Genomic DNA, 10,185 nt, shown 5'->3' on the forward strand with positions numbered 1-10,185 from the left:
GATGGCTGATTCCTCCCTTGTGCTAATGTGACAAGTGTTCAGGGCCCACTTATGAGTGAGAACATGCGTATTCTTTGTTTCTGAGATAGTTCACTTAGTATGATGGTCTCCAACTGCATCCAAGTTGCTGTGAAATCCATGGTTTTGTTCTTCTTTTTGGCTGCGTAATACTCCATCGTGTATATGCACCACATTTTCTTTATCCAGTCCACTTTTGATAGGCAGCAGGGTTGGTTCCATGTTTTTGCTATTGTTAATAGTATAGCATTAATGTACAGGTGTCTTTTTGGTAGAATGATTGATCTTCCTCTGGGTATATTCCTAGGAGAGGGATTGCTGGATAGTACGGAAGATCAATTTTTAGTTCTTTTAGGAATCACCACTCTGCTTACACTCCCACCAACAGTGTAGAAGTGTTCCCTTTCTCCATACCTGTGCCAGCATCTGTTTTTTGATTTATTGATAGCCATCCTTACCGGAGTTAGGCAGTGTCTCATTGTAGTTTTGACTTGCATTTTTCTGATTAGTGAGGCTGATAATTTTTTTCATGTGTCTTTTGGCTGCCTGTATGTCATCTTTTGAAACATGTCTGTTTGTGTCCTTTGCCCACTTTTTAATAGGGTTGTTTTTCCCTTTCACTTGATTTGAGTTCCTTGCAGATCCTGGATGTTAGGCCTTTGTCAGATGCATAATTTGCAAATATTTTTTTTCCATTCTGTGGGTTGATGGCTTCTTTTTCTGTGCAAAAGCTTTTCAGCTTGATGAGGTCCCACTTGCCTGTCTTAGCTTTTATGGCATTCACTTTTGGGGACTTGGTCGAGAACGCATTGCCTACTCCTTTGTCCGTAGGAGTGCTTCCTACATTTTCTTCTAGGATTCTTGTAGTTTGAGGTTTTATGTTTAGGTCCTTGATCCATTTTGAGTTGGGTTTTGTGTATGGTAATAGGTAGGGGTCCAGTTTCATTCTTTTGCATGTGGTCAGCCAGTTTTCCCAGCACCACTTGCTAAATATGGTTTCCTTTCCCCTGTGATTGTTTATTGAGGATGAGTTGATTGAGGGATGATGTTTTTATTTCTGGAATCCCTATCTTGTTCCATTGCTCCATGTGCCTATTCCTATACCAGTACCATGCCATCTTGGTTACCGCAGCCCTGTAATACATTTTAAAGTCTGGGAGTGTGATCTCTCCAGCTTTATTCCTTTTGCTGAGAATTGCTTTGGCTATTCATGCTCTTTTTTTTTTATTTCCATATAAGTTTCTGTATTGTTTCTAGGTCTGTGAAAAATGATGTTGGTAATTTGATGGGTTTTGCATTGAATCTGTAGATTCGATTTGCATTGAGTCTGTAGATGGCCTTGGGTAGGATGGACATCTTGACCATATTGAGCCTGGGATCTTTTGCTATTTGTTTGTATCAGCCTTGATTTCTTTGGGCACCACTTTGTAGTTCCTGTTTTAAAGGTTTTTCACTGCCCTGGTTAGGGGGATGCCAAGGTAGTCATTTTATGCTGGTGTTGGCTATTGTGAATGGGATTGTGCTTTTTGTTTGATTCTCTGCCTGTTTGCTGCTGGTGCACAATTTTTGTTGTTGTTGTTGATGACACTCTACCTCGAAAGCACCTTTCTGTCATGCTCTCCTCTTTCTCTTCCTCTTTCTCCTTCTCCTCTTCCTCCCTCCCCTCCTCTCCCTCCTCATCCTCCTCCTCTCCAACCTCCTCTTTCTACTCCACCTTCCCTCCCTCCTCCTCCTACTCTCCATCCTCCTTTCTTCCCCACTCTGCTTTTTATACTTCAAAGCACTCATCACCCATGGAGACAATCCATATTTATGTGTTTATTGTCTCCCTAAACCACTAGAGTGTAGCTCCTTGAGGACAGAATTTTAAAAATCTGTTTTGCTTCTTGTTTGCATTGGAGCCAGATGACAGTTGTTGCAATTTTGAAGAAGTTTATTATTCATATCATTTTCCCTCCATGCCTTAACATCTCTGAACTGTGACGTTTGCTAAAGTCACCTCTGGCCAGGCAGCAGTCATGATGTAGTTGTCACAGCACGTACACTTTCATCAGAACTTCCAGGACAGGAATCAGCAGCTGGAGAGACGATCATGAGATAGTCTTGAGACATTCTTTTAAGGACGCTACGTTGCACAGAGGCACGGAGGATGGCATTGTGTGCGAAACAAGGACAAACGTGATTCTGAATCAAAAAATGATTCAGAAGAGTTGGCTTCTGGATAGGAAGATGCTTAAGGAATAGCTTAACCTATTTATTCTGCATACATTTTCCTTCTTATGTATTCACAAGTGAGTTATGTGATACAACTCCATGTTTAAATAGCCTAAAATAACTTTTAATAAATAAAAAAGAAAAAAATCCAAGTGATACCAAAGCACTATGGTCTAGTTTAATTTGTCAGCATTTTTTTTCTTGTTAATGGTATATAAGCATCATGCATCTTACAGATGACAAAGTATGAGTCTGGGCTCGGCCATCTTGCACATAGAAGGTCAGATAGCAGATATTTTATGCCCTCCAGGCCACCCAGTCTGGGCGACAACTGCTTGACTCTGCGTGCATACCTCAAAACGCAACCCTAGATGATGCTTCAACCAAGGAGCCTGGCTCTGTTTCATTGCAATTTTATTTATGGAATTTGAATTTCATAATTTTCACATGCCATGAAGTATTATTCTCCTTTTGATTTTTCCCACCTCGTGGGTTGTGCAAAAAGCAGGCCTTTGGGCTGTGGTTCGCCGAATCCGGTATTAAATTCAATGATAAGTGGGAAACCTGTTTTACAGATGACAGAGTCAGGCCCGGAGAGGGGCTGAAATGTCTTGCTCAAGAGAAAAGAATCCCAGCTCTGGGAGCTCTTCTAGCCTGTCTCCTGCAGTTAATTACAAGGGTCTGTTCCCACCCTACAGGTGGAGAAGCCAGGCCGGAGCACTGTAGAGTTCAAGGACGCTCAGTGAGCTGTCGGCATTGCTGTGAGGATGCTCGGTGTTTCTGCTTTGCAGACATCGTCCTGGGTGCAGACGCGTTGATCACAGTGCAGGGCGTGTTTTAAATGCTCACATATCTGTTCCTGCCTCCTTGGTCTCCCCGTCAGCCACCCTTCCATCCTTTTTTGGGGGGTAGATAGAGGAGACGGGGAGTAGGGGGCGGCCAGGAACCCCAAGGCTCTGCGCCCCTGCTAACCTCCGGGGACTGGGACGCCTCCCGCCCCACGTGTCGCTCGGGGCCAGGGCGGGGAGTCGCGCCGAGAGTGGGAGGGGCAGCTCGGCCACCTGCGAGGCTCCTCGGAAGCTCCAGGAGCCACCACCCAGCCTCTGCCTGCCTCCCCTCACCTCTTCCTCGCTCGCTCCCGCGCTCTCTCTCCACTTAGTGGTTCATTTACTGCTCAATCTGTGATTAATTAAAACAATTTAAATAACTGTGCTGATGCTAAATTCATTTACAGCCACCTCCGCCGCGCTCGGCTGCGTGAGCGCGGGGGTCCCGGCGCGGGCTCTTGCCGACCGCCAGGGGGCGCTGTGGCCTCAGGTTTGACCGTGACCGGCGGACTCGGCTTTGGGCGGCCGATTTGGGCGCAAGGGAAGGGTTCCAGCGTGCAAGCTCTTCGCTCCCACCCTCCATGCCTTCTGCCACGTGGGCACCCGGGGCCCTGCAGCCCCCCCCAGAGAGCCTCTGGGCTAATCCAGAATAGGAAATCTCAGGGAAGCAAACTCCTTTTCCCTGCCTGAGGTCAGTCCCAGGATGCTACCTGGACGCCTTGGGCCCAGGGACCCAGGGAGTCATGTTTGGAGGAGGGGAAACAGAGGCACAGGCTGTGCAAAGGAAGACCTGCCAATGGCCATCCTTGGTGAGCCCTAAATCCCATGGCTGCTGTCCTTATAAGAGGAGAGGACACAGAGACACACACAGGAAAGATGACCATGCGGAGACCGAGGCAGAGGCTGGAGTGGTACAACCACAAGTCAGGGAATTCAGGGACCACCAGAAACCAGAAGAGACCGGGAGAGATCTTCCCTCCATCCCTCCATCCTTCAGGGGGAGTGTGGCCCTGCTGACACCTCAGTTTCAAGCTTCTACCCCCAGATCTGTGAGAGGTTACATTGTTTGTGTTTTCCCAGTTTGTGGAATTGGCTGTGCAGGTCTAGGAACCTAAGACATGTGCAGGTCTAGGAACCTAAGACACGACGACGTTAAGAAAGAAGCTGGCTTGTGAGAGCCTGCTCTGCCGGGTGCTTTGGGTGGGCACATTCACAACGTTTTTCTTGTTTATGCTTCACCACGGCCTCGGGAAGCAGGTTAAATTTACAGCCCCGTTTTGCTCACGCTGCTGGGAAGTGGCAGAGATGGACTTCAAGAGCAGGTAGGCCTGGACCCTCAGCTGGGGATCCCAGCATGCTACCCACTTCACACACCTGGGCCTCCAGTTTCCTGGGGTCTTGCTTTGAGTGGGAATGAGACCAAGGGAGTGTCTGTTTGCTGGGTGAGGAGGGACGGCTGTGTGGGCTGGCTCTGGGAGAGGGAACTCAGCTCCCTCCAGGCTGGTCCTGCACACAGAGCTTCAGGGCTCTTCCCCGGGTGGGGGTGGGGGAGGCAGCACGAGACTGGTATGAATCACAGTGACCTTGGGCAGGTGCTTTCACCTCTCAGTGGAGCCTCAGTTCTCAACGGGACTGATTTCACCCCCAGGGCACACTTGGGCAGGTCTGGAGACATTTTTGGTTGTCACATCTGGGTCAGGGTGGCTGCTGGCATCGAGTGGGTGGAGCCCAGGGAGGCTGGCCGACTACTTACGTTGGGTGAGACATCCCCTCACAGCAAGGCGTTATCCTGCCCTGAACGTGAGCAGCCGAGGGACCCTCTCTGCCTGATCCTGGCCCCTTCGCCCCCGGCCTCATCCCCAGCCATTCCTTGTCGCTGGGCCAAGAGCATTTGCCCTGGCTGTGCGTCCTCCATACCTGCCTGGACAACTCACTCACACCACATCGTCCATACCTTTTCTGGATGCCGCCCCCCACGAGACCCCGTCCAACTGCCTTATTGAGAATTGCAGCCTGCCCCTCCAGCACAGTCATGCCCATCTCTCGTATCTTGCTTTAAAATCATTTTGTATTCACAACCCATGCCATCTTCTAACATCCTAGGTATAGGACTTATACCCTATGTTTCTTGTCTGTCGCCAACAAAGAATTTTATTTTGGGTTTATTTTGTTGACTGGTGTATTCTTAGTGCCTAGAAGAATGTGTGGCATGTGGTAGGTGCTCCATAAATATATATATTTTTTGAGTTGGAGTCTCACTCTGTCGCCCAGACTGGATTGCAGTGGCCACTCCCAGCCACCGCAGCCTCAACCTGCTGGGCTCTGGCGATCCTTCTGCCTCAGCCTTCCGAGTAGCCGGAATCACAGGCACGTGCTACCCTGCCTGGCAGATTTTTTAAAAAATTTATTGTAGAGATGAGATCTCGCCAAGTTGCCTAGGCGGGTCTCAAATCCGCAGGCTCAGGCAATCCACTCACTTCAGCCTCCCAAAGTGTGGGATTACAGGCTGAGCCACCGAACCCAGCTTATAAATATTTACTGAGTCAATCGAGGCCCCTTGAGTAGGTTTCTAATGCCTTTGGGCGCATGCAAGGTACTGAGAAGTAAGTGTGACAGCAAAGAAACCAGGTGGCTTCGTTTTACTCCCGGCTTCTGGGTCTCACTTGGCCTGGAGCCTGCTACCTCTTTGCTTTCATCCTCATCCACTGACTGCTCTGCAGAGCATGCCCTGACAGTCGCTGCCATGTGCCAGCCCTGTCCTGACAAAAATTGTAGGTAAAGGTTTGGAAGAGAAGGGTTGGGGAGCCTTGGGACAAAGTCTTGGGGGCCGAACTGCCACTAAAACGGCTCTTTGGGGACAGAGGCACAGGGCTCTGGAGCCTGACACTGGCCTTCTGGGAGCGCTCAGCCAGGCAGCAACCTCCTTCCCGCCTGTGTAAATGTCTGTACAAATACTGCATTTTATGAGGCCGGCAGAGAGCAAGACCGTGTGTGCCCGGGGGCATTCTTTGGAGGATCTGGGAAAATAAGGCCTCGTCGACTTTGTCTGATGCCACAGAAAACTGGCAGAAGCTGTGCAGAAAATCAGGGCGTGAGTTTAGGAGACACAGACCTGCTTGGGCGTCTCTTCTGAGACCCCAAGTGCTGGGAAGTGGCATCTGGGGAGTCAGGATGCCTGGGTTGGAGGGGATGTTGGCACCGAGGCTCCATCCAGAGGATGCGAGTGAGGGCCAGGGACCTGGCGCCCATGCCAGAGTCAGGAGGGGGCTGTGAGAATGGAGAGAACGGCCACAGCTGAGGTAAGACCATGAGAGAAGCTTATCAAGAGAGGCAGGCTTTTGCCCACATAGGCCAGACCCTTCCAGGTGCTGGAATACTGCCTGGATAACTGGGCCTCATGAAGCAGTGCAATGCTGCCCCCAGGCATGTCCAAGCAGGGTCCTGGTGACCAGCTGGCTCTGTGTCCAAACTGCTTTGTGCCCAGGATATCAGAGATCCCTGCAGTGTGAAGGTGAAATGCAGGGCCAGACCCAAGTTCAAGTCCTGGCTTCCCAATGACTCACTGTGTGGCCTTGTGCAAGCTGGGCCACCTCTCTGTGTCTTAGTTTCCTTGTTACCAAAATGGGGTAGTACTGCCCCAACTGCACAGGGCTGTTGTGAGGATTAAATGAGTTATTCCACGGTGAGAGTCCGGACTGCCAGGTGTGTAGAAAGTGTGATGTGAACACCGTTGTTGGCATTTTCCCTGTCCACTTGGAGTCCTCTTCTCCTGGCCCTCAGTCCTGTTGGCCCTGTCACTGACCCTGCTCTGACCTTGGGTTCAGCTCTCCTAGGGCTTCTTCCCTGGCCCCAGACATTTTGTCTTCCCAGGCCTGGGTCCCTAACTCTCATCTCGGCTTGCTGTGGTCTCCTCTGCTGGATCTCCAATGGGCAGGGTTGGCAGCCAGTGTGATATCACATTAGGATCATAGCAGTTAAGGATCTGGAGTCAGGGAGACCTGGCCTCCAATCCCAGCTCTGCCACTTAGATGCTGTGTGATCTTGGATCAACTGCTTAACCTCTCTGCACCTCAGTTCCTTCATGTATAAAATGGAGATGAATTTGACAGTACTTGTCTGTTTGAGTTATGATGAGGGTAATGTGAGACAATTCACAAAAAATGGGTCTACAGTCTTACCTGGCACATGACACAGAGTTTAGGAAGGGCTCGCTGTTATTACTGTTATCACCACTACTGTTCCTGGTGTGCTGGGTTCAAACCCTTGCTCTGCTGTGTGACCTGGGGTGAGCGGCTGCCCCTCTCTGGGCCTCAGAATCCTCATCGCCCTGAGCAGCCCTTTTCTGCTGCTTGTCTACTTTCCAAGCTCTGACATTCTGACCTCCAGCTGCTTTCTGACCGGGGTCTTCTGAGAGACCCATCCTGGCCTGGGCATCTGAGCTTGGAATTCAGAGCCCCTGGGCCCTCGGTGTCTACACTGCTGGGTTACACCCTGCGGTTTCCCTGCCAGAGCCCAGGACTCCCTTTTCGTCTCCAGGAGAACTCTGCGTGAGGACAGAGGGCGCCTTCACCTGGAGGGAGAAGACAAACTCTCAGCACCCCTGTCTGGCTCTGGGTTCCCAAGGTTGCTGTCAGGTCTGTCCTGTCTTTTCCCTCTCCTGTAGGGGATTCTCGGATGTGGCAGAAGCCACAGGCTTCTCTGACCTGGAGCGGCGTCAGCCTGGAGCACAAGACTTAGGGTGGAGTAGAGCCAAGCTGCCACTCCGCCTTGGGCTTGTCCCTTTGTCCGTCCAACCAATATGAACCCCTGATCAAGACACTTTGGATAGAGAACCAGCAAAATGGAGTCCTAGCCTTGGGCAGATGGGTCACTGACCACCACTCCCCACTTCCCTTCCTGGGGGAGGATTATACTTCCTCGTCCCACTGAATTCTGGCTTTGCTCATCCAGAATGGAGTCTGGGTGGCAGGATGCATCTCTGCTGGTTTCTGCCTCGCCATGTTCTCTTTTCTGCCTGGTACCTGCAGTGTTCAGACAGTGGCTCTTCAACCACGGAAGGACACGGGATTTGATCCCAGGGTGCTAGGGAGCCATCGAAGGGCAGAGAGCTGCGATGTGACAGATCTCACTTATTTTACAGAAGGGTCTCCCTGGGTGCTCTGTGGAGAAGCGATACAGGCAGCGAGGGACAAAGCAGGGAAGCCTCAGTGGCTTCCCTGTGCCAACCTGTGGGCTTGGGCCCATTCAGGTCCGTGCCCATCCTCCCCTTTAGCCAGGTCCTGGTGACACTTCTGGCTCTGAGCTGCCTGGAGGCTGTCCCCACCGGTCTTGCAGCGAGGTGGCTGGTTGGGACCTGGCTTAGGTCCCTCCTGGCTTTCTGCCCTTGGCCTTCTGTCTTCTGCTGTGTTATAATAATGCACAGGCCTCCCATCTCCCTTCTCTCATGGGTACCAAACCCTGGTCATCCCTGGTTTCCATAACTGGACTTTTCACTTAGTCTCTGTGTCTGTTCTCTTGTTTTCTCTGAGATGGGGGAGGGTGCAGGGCGGCGTGGCAGGGCACTGGGAAGAGGAGCTCTTGGGACAGAAACATGGTGGAGAGGCACACTGCTCCATTCAAATCGCAGAGAACATGCCTCATGTCAAGTCCTGGGCTAGCTACCGGGAAGGCGGGGATAAACCAGGCATCACCAGGACAGTCTCCATCCAAGGCAAGTCCTTGCCCACAAGAGACTTGAACTAGTGGCAGCGAAAAACCCAGAGAGAGAGAGAATTCCATACAGGGCACTAGTATCATAATATAGAAAAATATGGGTGTGGGAGTAGGCTGGGGGGATGCCTGATAGGTCGGGGGGCGAGGAAGGTGACATAGAGGCAGTAGACCACCTGAAGGGGATGCTTGAGCATCTGGGTGTGTCTGTGTGAAGTCTTGAAGTTAGTCGAGTGGAAAGGTATGGAGACAAGATTATTCTAAATAGGCACAAAGGTCCCAAGGCACGAGCAGGCTGGGCCTATCAGGGAACTGTGGGCAGGTTGTTGTGGTCAGAATCCAGAATGGAGTGGAGAGATGTGTGACTGTCACTCTAAGAATTCTGGGGCCAGGTGTGGTGGCTCATGCCTGTAGTTCCAGCACCTTGGGAGGCTGAGGTGGGAGGATTGCTTGAGCCCAGGGGTTTGAGACCAGCCTGGGCAACATAGTCTCTAGGATCGCCTGGGTCCAGGAGGTCGAGGCTGTGGGGGGCCATGATGATGCCACTGTACTCCAGCCTGGGTGACATTTTATATATATATTTGGGCTACTCCTGTAGACTAGAGGTCAGCAGGGTTTTGTTTGTTTGTTTGTTTTTTGGTTTTTTCTTGCAAAGGGACAGATGGTGAATCTTTTTGGCTTTGTGGGTCATATAGTCTCTGTCTTAATTACTCACTGCTGCCTAAGGTAGCATGGAAGTAGCCATTGACCGTATGTGAGCGAATGAGCATAGCTGTATTCAAATAAAACTTTATTTAGAAAAACAAGTGATGGTTGTATTTGGCCCATGGGCTGTAGTTTGCTGACCCTGATGCAAGCAATGGGGACACTTGAGAGTTTTAAGAAGAAATCTGCTGACTTTTTTTTTTTTTTTGATTGACTGATTATGCATCCAGTAAGCGTGAATTATGCTCCCGATACCTACCGGCTGTCGTGCTGAGCACTGGGCCTCCGAGATGAAGATGCGGATCCTTGCCTCCAGAAGCCACAGTCAAGTCAAGGAGACAGACTCACATGAGCAATTGGACTGTTGGCTCCGTGAAGGTGTGGCTCCACGGCTCCTGTCTGTTTTGGTTGGTGCTGCATCCTCAGAACCTAGCACACAGCGTGTGCCCCATAAATATTTTCTGAGTGAATAGATAAGCCCCCACATGCAGGTTGGGTCTGACTTGTGTTATGATAGGGGTGCAGGTGCAGTGTTTGAGGGGAGTCACAGATTCACTGACACTGGGCGGGAGAGGGAAAGAGGAGGGGGGAGGTGCAGAGGGAGAGGTTGTGGGAGGGAGAAAGAGAGAGAGGAAGAGAGGGAGAGAGAGGAGAGAGGAAGAGAGGGGGGAGAGAGGAGAGAGGAAGGAGGGGAGAGAGAACTAGAGAGAGG

Source organism: Carlito syrichta, unplaced genomic scaffold (genome assembly GCF_000164805.1).
Source record: "Carlito syrichta isolate Samal-C Ts95f unplaced genomic scaffold, Tarsius_syrichta-2.0.1 Scaffold288032, whole genome shotgun sequence".
Lineage (NCBI taxonomy): Eukaryota > Metazoa > Chordata > Mammalia > Primates > Tarsiidae > Carlito > Carlito syrichta.